Source organism: Tachypleus tridentatus, chromosome 13 (assembly GCF_004210375.1).
Source record: "Tachypleus tridentatus isolate NWPU-2018 chromosome 13, ASM421037v1, whole genome shotgun sequence".
NCBI classification, from domain to species: domain Eukaryota; kingdom Metazoa; phylum Arthropoda; class Merostomata; order Xiphosura; family Limulidae; genus Tachypleus; species Tachypleus tridentatus.
In genome coordinates, this window is record NC_134837.1 from 210,496,143 (window position 1) to 210,509,146 (window position 13,004).

At 36.1% G+C, this 13,004-nt stretch overlaps 1 long non-coding RNA gene across 1 annotated transcript in view; it reads right to left on the reverse strand.

The window, feature by feature from the left end:
• Positions 1-10,295: 10,295 nt before the first annotated feature.
• The window catches only part of LOC143238441 (uncharacterized), a 55,142-nt gene continuing 52,433 nt past the window's right edge, over positions 10,296-13,004 (reverse strand). The window contains exon 3 of the long non-coding RNA XR_013020582.1: positions 10,296-10,823. This is a non-coding gene — a long non-coding RNA (uncharacterized LOC143238441). The remainder of the gene's footprint in view (positions 10,824-13,004) is intronic.

Consider the following 13,004-nt stretch of genomic DNA (forward strand, 5'->3'; position numbering starts at 1 on the left):
TTTCTATAATGGTATCGGATATACAACAGCACATTTAACTTCACCCTAACAACGAATTTTTTACAACGGGGTACCTGTCTAACTAAACCACTTATCAGTATTGTAAAGTCTAAGTTTAGTTCTAGATATATTTTGTCTCCGCTATAAATGTCTATTGAAATTAACCTTCTCGTTCCGAATACCAATACTATGGTTTTAAGGTGGATTAAATAACTGCTTTATCTCGTTTAACTACCTTTAACAACGGTAAAATCTCAGTTAACAATGAGAAGTTAGCTGGAGACATCTTTACCCTCCCCCCAAAACAGAGTACGCACATATGAAAAGTGTAACAAACCACATGCATCTCTTGCTTTAAACGCCGCGATCAAATGTGATTAACGCTAATGTTTTCCCAGAGCTCTCTAGACGCTTGTATCGTAGGTTTTGTTTTCGTTTTGCATTTCTTGGCCACTATTGTTTGTTTTTATATTTCGCGCAAAGCTACACGAAGGCTATCTGTGCTAAGCGTTCTCAACTTAGCAGTGTGTAAGAGTGGAGGAAGGCAATTAGTTATTACCACTCGCCGCCAACTCTTCTACAAACGTATAGTGGGATTGACTGTAAAATTATAACGTCTCCACGGCTGAAAGGGCGATCTTCGACAGAAGCAAGAGATAAAACTTTAATTAGGCTTCAGTGTCGTCTGTTGTCATCCGGACTCGTAACACTGAAGCATCGTCAACAGTTTTTAACACTTGTCAAATTTTGCAGATTACAATATATATATATATATATATATATATATCCCGAAATTACTTCCGTGTTATCCATAAAGAAACTGCTTTTTAATAAACGATGTGGTAAATAAATCTCAATATGTTGCACTCGAAGTTACGCCCGTAATTTACAAATAGAATAAAACCCTAGAATTCTGGTAAAATATCCATAATTCTATAAGCCCTTCTTCTAAACCAATTATAGGATTGTCACTTTGATAACGCGACTACAGTGCAAAAGGTACAGTAACAGTTATGTTTCTACCTCCATCCGATTCGATATGGAACTTAAGCCCCTTAATTACTGTTGGCCACGGTCCGACCCCAGATGTAAAAGTAATATTCAACAAACCAAGTTCATGAACTAATTATGTTACTCGAGATTTTGTTTGTTTGTTTTGGAATTTCGCACAAAGCTGCTCGAGGGCTATCTGTGCTAGCCGTCCCTAATTTAGCAGTGTAAGACTAGAGGGAAGGCAGCTAGTCATAGCGAATAATGAATAGTGGGATTGATCGTCACATTATACGCCCCCACGGCTGGGAGGGCGAGCATGTTAAGTTACGAGTCGCACGCTTTACGCGCTTGGCCATGCCTATGTTACTCGAGATACTGGTTGCTTCCGTGTGTATAACGTTGGTAGGAAATGTGATTTTTAACATTAATAATGGGTGTAGACAAAATGGCTAAACTCAATACAAAGTTTTATCGAACGAAACTACATCAGGTTCAATTGAACGTTTATTGGGTAAAATTCTCTGTCGCTCACTTTTATCACAAACAGTATAATGATTGATAATTAAAACTGAGTTAATATCTAACTACCATTTTCGGGGTTGTATCTGTAAAGTGGCGTCATCTATTAATCATATTTGAAACGTATAGTAACTGCCGTGAGTTTAGTTAATTTGGGATTTACACATCTGTTTTCTTTCACTTTGGTTCTTATTAAGGTATTGACTACGCTGCTCAAATTATTTTCTATTGAAAATTCTGTAAGAATGTGAAAGAATTTGTGTACAAGTTTCTACAGGATAAACTAGAGGGCCACTCAGATGTTTGTTATTAAGCACAAAACTATACAAAGGGGCCCACAAGGGGTATTGAAGCTTGCTTTCTAGCAGTAAAAATACCTCCGATAAGTCCCTAACTTAACAAATGGGAATTGTTTCTGGATTTACGTGACCTTGACCATCCAAAAACTAGTCGCTTTTAAGTTCGATTTTACTTAAAAGAAAAAGTTTGTATACATTTAAAGTCCATTTAACCGAGAACTCTTGCTGCCAAACACACGAATGGAAATATAATCGCCATCCATCTTCTGTGACAAACATATTGGTGTACTTCACGGACGCTTCTGACAATCCTGAAGTGAAAAATGTGGTAGTGTGTGAACCTTTCATACCTAAGTAAGTTTTTAGTTTCATATCGTAAGTTTCATTTCCAGCTTAACTGGTAAGACGCTTCTAGTAAAAACTCGTGTCATGTTGCTTTAGTGAAAGGCTACACGTTGGTCTATCTTCGCTCTTTCTATTGTGGGGAATAAACTTGAGGATATCGACGTTGTACGTTTTCAAACTTATTGCTAAGCGGCCGGTGGGTTTCATAAAATGTAAAGTTGAAATTTATACTTTTTTTTTTTTTTTGTATAACTTTCTGTTCCAGAGATGATTGGAGGGAAAGCACCAATTCTAACCATAAGGTCGAGCGGGGGTGCACACTAGTACTTTTAATAATTTAAATGAGGACTATCTCAGATCCACCACAGTTTTTTACTGACAGAAATTATTCCATACTTTGTTACATTTAAAATATAAGCAGAAATTTTTCGTAAAGTCCACTGATAGCATAATTTAGAACTTAACCCTACATTCTGGGTTCGAACACAGCAGTGATGGCCTAAGGGTTAACTTTTTCTAAAAATCCAACTATCACCATGTTTAAATTTCTCCTGATATTGAGAATTAAGAAAATCGCTTGTTTTGGGGAATAAGTTGAAATACAATGTTCCATCCTCTGTCACTACTTGGAATATAAATTGTAAACTTTAACTTCTCTGGACACTAAATTGTTCTGTTCATTTTGCTCAATATTTCCAGATACTAAACACCAACATCACATGATATTTTATAAGCGTCTTATCAAGGAACATGTACAATTTGTAATTAAATCAGATACTTACTAAATCTGCCTTTTTCTTAAGAGCGCTCGAAAAAACATTCTTGTTTATGGGAATAACATTGGATAATTCCGAGATCCATTGTAAACTTCTCACGATATCTATATTTACATGTAAGTAATGTTTTACAAAAAAAAAGTATTTTTAATTCGAACGAAATTACTGTTTAAACAAAACAAACCAAAACTAAGTAAAACGTGTTTTAAATAAGTAATGACAAGTCTGACGTCAGCATTAGTTTACCTTGGCCGGCCGAAAATACAAGTTGGAAACTTTACTTGGGTTGGGAAAGTGCTGAGAATGGAAAGTCCACATTCGAACGCTTAGTCTTAGTTCAGAAACGTCGCCTATATGTATATTTATATCCCCCTCCCCCAGGACAGCTCTTGGAGAGGACGGGCGGGAAATCGACGCGAATATTTCCTTCCCGTTAAATTCCCTACCTGAACCCAAATCCCTTGCTGCAACACAAGCATTGAATTGGGTAACCATAGAAACAAAGCTTCCAGCAATATCTGGCTCTGGAAGGTGGAGCCGCTAGTCACGTGCAATTAGCCAAAACTGTTGTTGGGCTCAGAATCATTATGAACATCAGGAAGGTGAGATATTTACGAAAACCGCTGCTGGTATCTACATTAAATATATTGCATAAGACGAAGACAGTGCTACAAGATGGATTATCTGCCTTCTCGTGGCGGGTATAGAAATCGGATCTTAGCATTACACTCTCCTGGAGCTTATGGTCGAACCAGTCTGTTCAACAACACTGTTAATTACTGAGAATATTCACTACAGGAGCGGTACGTATACTAGCCATCTTTGATTTTCAAGCTGATAAAAGCTAGTTTGAAAGAGCCACCGCCAACTCTTCGACTACGCTCATGAAATCGTCATATTTGACCGGTGCTTTAATCACGCAATAAAGCCCCCTTTTGTTTTGTTTGTAACACTAGCCCAATAACTGGAGTCTGACCCGCTACGCCACCAACCCCCGGTAATCAATTTAAACCTAATATACAAAAGTATCAGTTTATAAGTCTCTCAATTGACCTTTTAATAATTCGGTTGACAAAACAATATTTAGTCTTTATTAGTGTACTGACTTAAAACGATGTATTCACGTACTTTTCAAAACTATATTAATTTCTTGAAATAGGCACGGCCCTGTTCAATCTCCGATAATTTCGTTTGCAAATAATTTTCCTTTTCTTACCACCGTGCAATAGTTATGTCGTTTAAAAGGCCGTTAACGTATCAAATTACTTTCGTTATATATCTCCGTTAACGCATCAATTATTCAGGCACGTTATTTAGCAACCATAGCAACGTCGATATTCGTAAAACTCAGCAACCCCAGTAACGGAAATATCTTGTCGTTATCAGTACCTTAGCAACAATGGCGTCCTGTAACTATACGGCGCAACTGAACCAGACTGAATAATTCTGTTTCCGTTGTAAATCTCCCTACTTTACTGGAGTCGTTCGTTCGGTACAATATATCATAAGAAGGAACAATATTTCGTGCGTCAGGGTTGAATCGGGGAATGTGTTTAAACATGAACATAAAATCAAACGGGTTTCCAAACATAAAACACTGTTATAACTAACAGTGAGAATAGTGTATTGTGTGAAATCCATATACGTTACACCGTTGTGTTGTTACCAAGAGACATTCTATACCCTAACCCTTGTTTCTTTTCTAAACTACTGCGTCCGTTTAAATCCTTCCTAGATCCAGAATAATCCATCACTCCCTACTGTTCCCAGGAAATTTGGTACCACTCCTATCGCATTTCACAGAATTAATAACCTAAAACCACGAGAAAATGCTCAAAATTGATCTACACTCTAGGCTAAATGTGGGAAGGACCGTCGTATACTAACTTCCTTTCTTCCATATAGTTCTCGTCTACATCGTTCTACTATTTTTTGAGATGCGTGGATGGCCAGACACAGACGGGCCTGATTGCAACATCCCGTGGGTGGCTAGGGGTTAAGTACATGTTGTGATATCTACAATACTATACACTGTTCTGTTATTGTCAGCAGTGATAACTGATTATCTCGTCACATTCACAATAAACACACAGTATTACTTCAACATTAGCTGTAATAAATTGCATTAGATATCGGATTGGTCTGTTCCATCATTATAGGTAAATTTATTTTTTGATAAACTACAACACATACAATTGTGATCGCTTGGAGAGTCTAGTACTGTTATTACATTAACAAAGGACCGTTAGTAATAAACCATCACAAGCATTATACTTGTTTGCAAGTAAACGTTTACGTCCAGGTCTATATTTAAAAATAACCTTACGGTTTGTGCACGTAGCTTGTGAGAAACGAGATGAAACCACGGGCGAAGCTTGTATTTTTGACAATGTAAAGCGGAAACAAATCCACAGACTTCAATCTTGCAAAATTTCAATAGTTTGTTGCGTTATTCTATCAGCAAATGTTGTCTTCGCTCATTGTGTTGTTTTATTATTAAATTAAACATTCATCTTAAACAGACTACATTCCAGAAATAATGCATGTTCGTAAATGAAAATGTTTTTCTTCCGACAATTTTTCCCAGCAGGTTTTTCTTAGCACGTGCAGGTGATATTTCTTTTCGAGGTCGTTTCCACTCGACCTCCCGGTCGCGCCTGAAGTAGGAGTGGCTACGGAACTGTTTCATTGCTAGTGTATCGAAATACTCGCTAACTGTAGAAATTTTCATTCATAAGGTTCGCGCTTGACAGTATTATATTCGAGAAACGTAATTGTTAAGGGAAAAGAAAAAATGAGATGTGGGTAATCACGAGGTAAAAGGCTTACCAATCACCAACGAAAACTACTTTCAAAGTGCGTTGAGCGTAACTCATTGCAATTTATTAGATTCATTTATATTTATTGGAAAATGTGGACGCCTCAACATCAACTGTAACCAACTAGTTTATTAAAATGAGTGAAATGAAAACAAGAAATTACGGCGGCTTATATAAACCGACAACATAAAATATTTGTAGAATGTTTAGGATAAGTTATAAAAACAAGTCAAATGAGTAGTGTGTCTCAATCTGTCCATTGCCGTCTCTAAGTCAGAAGTATATAAAAGTAGCATTTCACATCTACCAATCACCCCTCAATTACGGCTTCCTTGAGGGTTAGTGACTGTTACCTTTTATGATAATTTTAAACGTAACACGCTCACCGGCTTGTGGTGTTCAAACAGTAACTTTTAAAATATTATACTGCACAAATCGCGTTTCATGGAATGTCTTGTCTTAGTCTAACGCCACTTGATTAGCGCTGGTATCGAACGAGAAATTTCAAAAGGTGTGAAAAAAAAACGTTGCACCGACTTCCGTCGCTTACATCACAATTTTTTTTTTTTTTTTTTACTAGAGTACGAGCGCTCATGATGAAATGAATTATTATTTAAGAAGCCCAAAACACGTCGTTTAGATGTCCTTTATAACCAATCGGTTGCCAACAGAAAAGTAGAAGCCGTTAGAGAATGCACATGCGCAGTTTGTCTGAATTAGTGAAAAATATGACGAACGTTATCCTATGTTTACAGATTAGTTCTTGGGGTTTACAGTGGTATGTTGGTATACGCGGTCCCCACTAGTTTTATATCAGGTTAAATTTACCACAGCAACGTATTTCATTTATCGTTTAATATATTTATTCTACTATTTAATATATCGAATGTTAATACTTCTTTCTATTGTCTTTTATTGTTTATTATTATAAATATTATTTTCCTTGTTCATTTAACATACACAGTTAGGACCAAAGGTAGGGTATAAAACCTTTGTCCGAAGTGGTGAGGTGGGCAAAATTTACGCACGTGTGATAAATTTCAAAAATATGATTTTAATACTACGGTAGGCGGTCAGACTCACCCCCAAACAACAAAACTGTTTTTTTGTTGTTATTAAGCACGAAGCTTCTCAGACGGCTGCCTATTCTATAAACCACGGGTATCAAAACCCGGTTTCTAGCGGTATAAGTTCGCAGCCATGTCAATGTGCCCGTGGGGGTAGTCAGGTACAGAGGAGCACCAGTTGAGATGGAATATCAAGCTGCCCAGACGTCAGTGATTACTGGAATTACGGCCGACAACATCGTTAACAGCTAAATAACCAAATGATGAGACAGTGCGTTTAAATCTTTAAAAAAGTATAAACATATCTTGTGTTGGCCATCGGTACAGTTTAATTAGATTTTTAATTTTGGTCTAAGTACATAACTTCGGATCATAATAAACTCTTGTTATATAATACGGAAAATAACGCATCTAACATTATTACATAAACAACATAAATTAAGAATAAATTAATTTAAACTGGGTCGATAAGTGTTAATCCCAAAAAATCAAACTTTTTGGAGCGCTTTCGCAAAAAACATATCGACTTTGGAGGCGCACCATTTGGCACTTAAAAAACTCCGGATTGCGTGGCTGACAAGAAATGTCGAAATAGGGACGGTATCACAGAATATTCGTCCTTTCGTTTGAGCTGCGAGTTCGTTATAATTGTGTCGCCAGTCAATTGGCGTGGATGGTAGGTTGGAGGATGCTACTTTCTCTTAGGCTATTTTCTGCTGTCACTAAGTTTCGACCCTGACCAAAGTAATTTGACCATAAAAACAATTTTCTCTAAATAACATTATTTCTCTAAAAAATATTTTGTTTGATAAGTATATCTTATCGAAAAACTCGTGTGATTACAAATGTCTAAGTATAGATCAAACACAAAGAATTAGTTTTCTTTTTTTATATCGTAATTTCAATTCGAAAAGTAAATGAGTGCTTTCCCCAACACATTTTATTACTTGTAATTATTTTAAAATTAATTTAGTTAATAAAGCGTGAACATTATGTTGATTTAGCTGCACTCTTTAATAGGCATACATTTTTAACTATGATCATCTTTCTTACTTGGTCGAATTTCGCGCCAAGCTACTCTAGGGTAATCTGTAGTAGCCCTTCTTGATTTACAGGTGCCAGACTAGAAGGAAGACAGGTAGCGAACGCTATCAATCGCCCACGCTTAGACTTCTAATAGTAAATAGTAGAATTTATCATGACGTTTTAACAATCGCCTTCTCCCATACCTCAAGGCTGTAAAAGCAAGAATGTTCGGCGAAGTACATATTCAAACCTATGACTCGAAAACAGCGAGTCGAACACCCTAACCAGTAGACTGCTAACTTTAAAAGTCTGAAGTTAATATCAACTGTATTATATGCTCTAAAGATGGCAGCACATGCGAAGGGAAATCCGATTATTGTTTTAGAAATCTTAACGCTTCATAACACGTTCTATTTCTATAGTAACTGTTATCGGGAACAGTTACTAAATACTTTCATAAAATTACATAAAAATGTCACTGACAAAACGCTCACGGTACCTTGTCCACAGGAGAAGGTCAACCACACTACGTCTGCCACATGTAGCGCTAACAGGGCTGGGGTTTCGCACTCTACCAGGCCGGTTGGATGCGACAAGCATTACTGTAGCAGTGTGTGTTTTCGAAAAGCAAAGCTAAATCAGGCTGTCTGCAGAGTCCACCGAGGGTAATTGAACCTCTGATTTTAGCGTTATAAATCCGTAGACTTATCGCAGAGTGAAGAACGTGTAAGTATTTTGTTTCAAAGTTATAACCAGGGGCGGTCAGAACTTTATCTTCGTCCTTCTCATGGTGGTTTTAAGTTAGGTTTAGTAGGGAAAAAAAAAAAGTACTGAAAAAGAAAAATAAACCGCACACGATTTTTGATGTCTGAAGCCAATTTCTTAAGTTAATAAGCAAACACATGGGGGGGGGTAAACTGGAGGACCCCGAGAAAAACAGATTTCATAAGCTGGCGCCCATAATACCCTGTGGGACCCGACTTGGAAAGAAGAGAAAGGCTTACTTATTGAACTTACTTTCTGAAAGTATAAAAGTTCTTGAACCTACACTAATAACGTAAGTACTGTTTAATTAGTAACGTTCACGGATGACGACTGTTAGGGTGTGAATCAGGTTACGCAGGTGAATTATAATTACTACAAATATCATGTAAGTCTATTACAAATCATTTATTTATTATCATTCAAGCGTTACTGTTGCTCACAGTCTGAAAAAAAGAGGAAAAAAGTCAAAGTAAAACTCGGGTTAGAGAAGCGCGAATGTAGAATAATTTTATGTAATGTAGATGTAAATATAACTACAAACACGCATCTTTCACGCTAGGTTTTTAGCCTATCCTATTGTTGTAAACCTTTAATTTTAACCTCATTATAACTCAACCCATTTAAAGGCAGATTTTTGGTTTTAAAAAATAAGGCCTAGAAATTATAAAAACCTAAGATTATCTTGTTACAAGTTTGATTTGTTTCCCCCAACAGGAGCCACAGGCCGCCTGAAGGGGTCAGGGTCACCTGTTTTAACCATTAACACAATACACTAGTGTGCTGTCTGTCACTCAGTAAAATAAAACGACGTTACATAACGGACTATTAACGTTGCACTTTATGCTGTTGTGAAGTCAGTAAAACATGCGCATGTCATGTATCACGAGAAGAATTAGATACTCTGTAGGATACACAACACATCTTGACACACGAACTTAAAAATCAAGAAATAATTTGTTTTTCGTGCTTTTGGTTTTATTTAATCTTAAACATTTTCGTGAACCCTGCACGTATACATCTGTAAACAAATTATTATTAACAGTAAAGCAGAGGGGAAACATTGGCGTAGTTTGGTAATTCTCTTCCCAAAATAATTATATTCCGAGCTACGATTTTAACCGAGTTATCGATCTATGATACACTGTTCATATCAATTTTTTTTTGTCACGATGATGTGGCTTTCACGTAACATTCATTAACTTTATTTGTCAATATTGTAAAAAAGACTTATTATCATTGTAATATTACATTAAAAACTAGGATTCAAGTTAATTTGTGACCAGTCGCGCTACTTCCACGTGCACCAAATATTCGTGAATTCTTTCTGGTCGACAGTTTATTTCAGGCAAAAACAGAAATTACCTTGACACAGGTGTTTAATAAGTGTGCATATCTCTCACCACAGTAGTCGATATGATACGTAGCTGAAAACAGAAGTTATACTAACGGTTTGTTACAAAGTTTGACAATCTTGTTTGTAATTTATTATTTATATTACTAACATTGTCTTATTTAGATACTTCCCACATCCATTTTATTTCTCTTGCTGGTTGTCATTTATTTGATTATAGTTTTTTGTTTTTTTTTAATTCTCATGTTTAAAGTTAATATTTGTCAATTTGTTTTGTTGTCAATTTGCATGTAATGTTTTTGATAAAATAAATTAAGACTCTTTCCTTTATTGAATCAATTTTTAACAACAATACTTTATTAGAAATTATTGTCCATGTACAAATGACAATGTTTACTGAAAGTTTCCCACATATCGTAAAAATACAAATTTTATCGTATCGTATGATGTATTCTCTTTGAAACAACGACAGAAATCGCAAAATACTGTTCCACGCTGCGGGCTCAACGGTAAGTCTACAGCGCTTAACAAAAAAAGAAAAATGTTTAATTGAGCTTCGATAAGCGCGCTGTAGACAGCACACATATCCATGTTACAGCTTTGAGCTTAAAAAATAAACAAAACTAACAATGTCAATTGATATTTAACCATCTGAACTAAGCCTGATTTTCTTGGAAACAAAAACAGAAATGGTGTTTCCAGTTTCTTTTCTCATCTTTAGCCTATTTATCTCCGAAACCACACGAAAAGAAATCGTATGTAGCCAGACTCTTTTCGCCTTGAGGCTGGTTCTCTACAACTCACATAACAAAATTCGTTATCTGGATGGGGCGTGTCAGATCCACTCAATACTTCATAAATATCTAAAAATTTAAAATGTTTTTAGAAAAGTACTGAGCCTTTAAGAAAATAAATTCAGTAAATTATTGAAGAAAAAAACGAAAAAAGTATCTTATTGTCTGATCTAATATTATATCAAAAGGAAAAAATAAATAGAAACAATCAAACAAAACTTATGACATCGAAGAAACCTGGTTTGGTTTGGTTTGTTTGGAAATTTCGCACAAAGCTACTCGAGGGCTATCTGGGCTAGCCGTCCCTAATTTAGCAGTGTAAGACTAGAGGGAAATCATCACCCACCACGAACTCACTCTTTTACCAACGAATAGTGGGATTGACCGTCACATATACACCCCACGGCTGGGAGGGCATGTTTAGCGCGACGCGGGCGCGAGAAACTCGCACGCTTTACGCGCTAGGCCATGCCGGGCCACAAAGAAACTGTCAAATAAAAAATTTGCTATATGTAAATGCAAACCTGTAAACATGAGTGATGGCTCTAGTATACATTGTTATTGAGGATATAAGTATGGAGAAGATGAACGATTTATGGTTTCCGCAAGAGTTCAATGTTTAACGAAGTTCTTAGGCTGGGTTACATGTTACCGGTGTACACTGGCAAACACGCATAGCTTTTATCAGTTTCTTCTTGCTAAAGCTCGATCCAGATCAAATGACACACGATGTCATTTATCTTAGACTTCATCAGCTGTTGCTATGGGAAACAGCACCTTAGAAACTACACTGCACCAAATGAACATGCGCACCAGTTTCATACAGCAATACGTAGTCTCCAAAGAAAAGCTGTAGGCTTAAGTGGATTATTTTTGATGGTGTTACGGTGGAACTTTGCGCACTGCCTGATCTGTTCGAAGTAATTCATATTATACATTTTTACTGCAAAAAATCCCAAAATAGGAAGGTAAAATGCGAGTAATATTCACTAATTTTGGATTACATTTCTTCATTGGTACACGAAATAGCTAATAAAACATAAATCGGAGAAAAAATGAGAAATGCACTGAAAGTATAAAGTGTCACAACTTTTGTAAACGGAAAGAACTAAATTAGTTAATATTTCGATGAGTTAACGAGGCTCGTCTGAAATTATTAATTACCACAGATATTAATTGATGGAAACACGTAATCTTTACACCATTTTGAAATACAGTTTATTGATATTAGTTGGAGAATGTCTAAGGAGGTGGGGTGTACAAGCTCAGGATCTATGGAATAAGGCTGTGGGCACAAGTTAAGCAAACACTTCCTTAAGTCAGGGTAACAATCCAAGATCCAATCATAAACAGCTTGTAGCAGTTTAATGTATTCACATATACGATTTTAACTGCCCTTTGCACAGAGATAAGGGCTACAGTTTTGTTTAATCACTATTTTAGTGAAAGGTAAAAATTAAAAATAATCTCCACTGAAACATATTTAGAAAGCATCTAACTTGTTTTAGATTTAAAAAGAAACAAGCACTTTCATTAATAAAAACACAAAAATATTCTCACATTTCTTAAAACTTCAAATTCATCAAGTCATTATTTGCACCATTCCTTGTTACATTTTCAAACTACCAAACTAATATGGAACCAAAAATGTTTAAGGCATTTGTAATTATGTGAGGCACCAATAATAAAAGCATACTGTATCAGTTACAGAAAGTTTAGGTAACTCTTAACTAATTGTGGGTTTGTTTTAATGGTGTGTGTTCCAGTCACAAGTCCTGTATACTTCGTCGGATCACTTCTCATTCACCACGTTGAAATCAACATCTTCTTCACTCATCAAAGCTGGCTGTGATATGAAGAGCAGCAGAAACATACAACAACCACTTTGTGAGTGACGAAAATCCAATTCTTTACTTTCAGGTTTGTCTGGGCCTCTAAGTATGCTTTATTGTTGTTTATTCATCATCTGTCAGATTGTAAGGAACTCGAAGCAATTTTTTTCCTTCTGAAGTTTTTTGAAGTAACTAGAGAATAACCTAGAGTTATTTTTTCATTCAAGGTCTAGTTATGGGGAAAAATTTGTAGCTGCACTAAAACTAGAGGAACAAAACAAATTTTCAAGTACTTTCAAGTCAAACCAGAGTCCAAATTCCATATCTTAGGCTCCTTGGTTACCTACATGCAGAGGTAGTATTAGTTCTTGATTTTCTTTCAAAAGGATAAAACTGCACTGGTGAAGGGGGGGGGTAG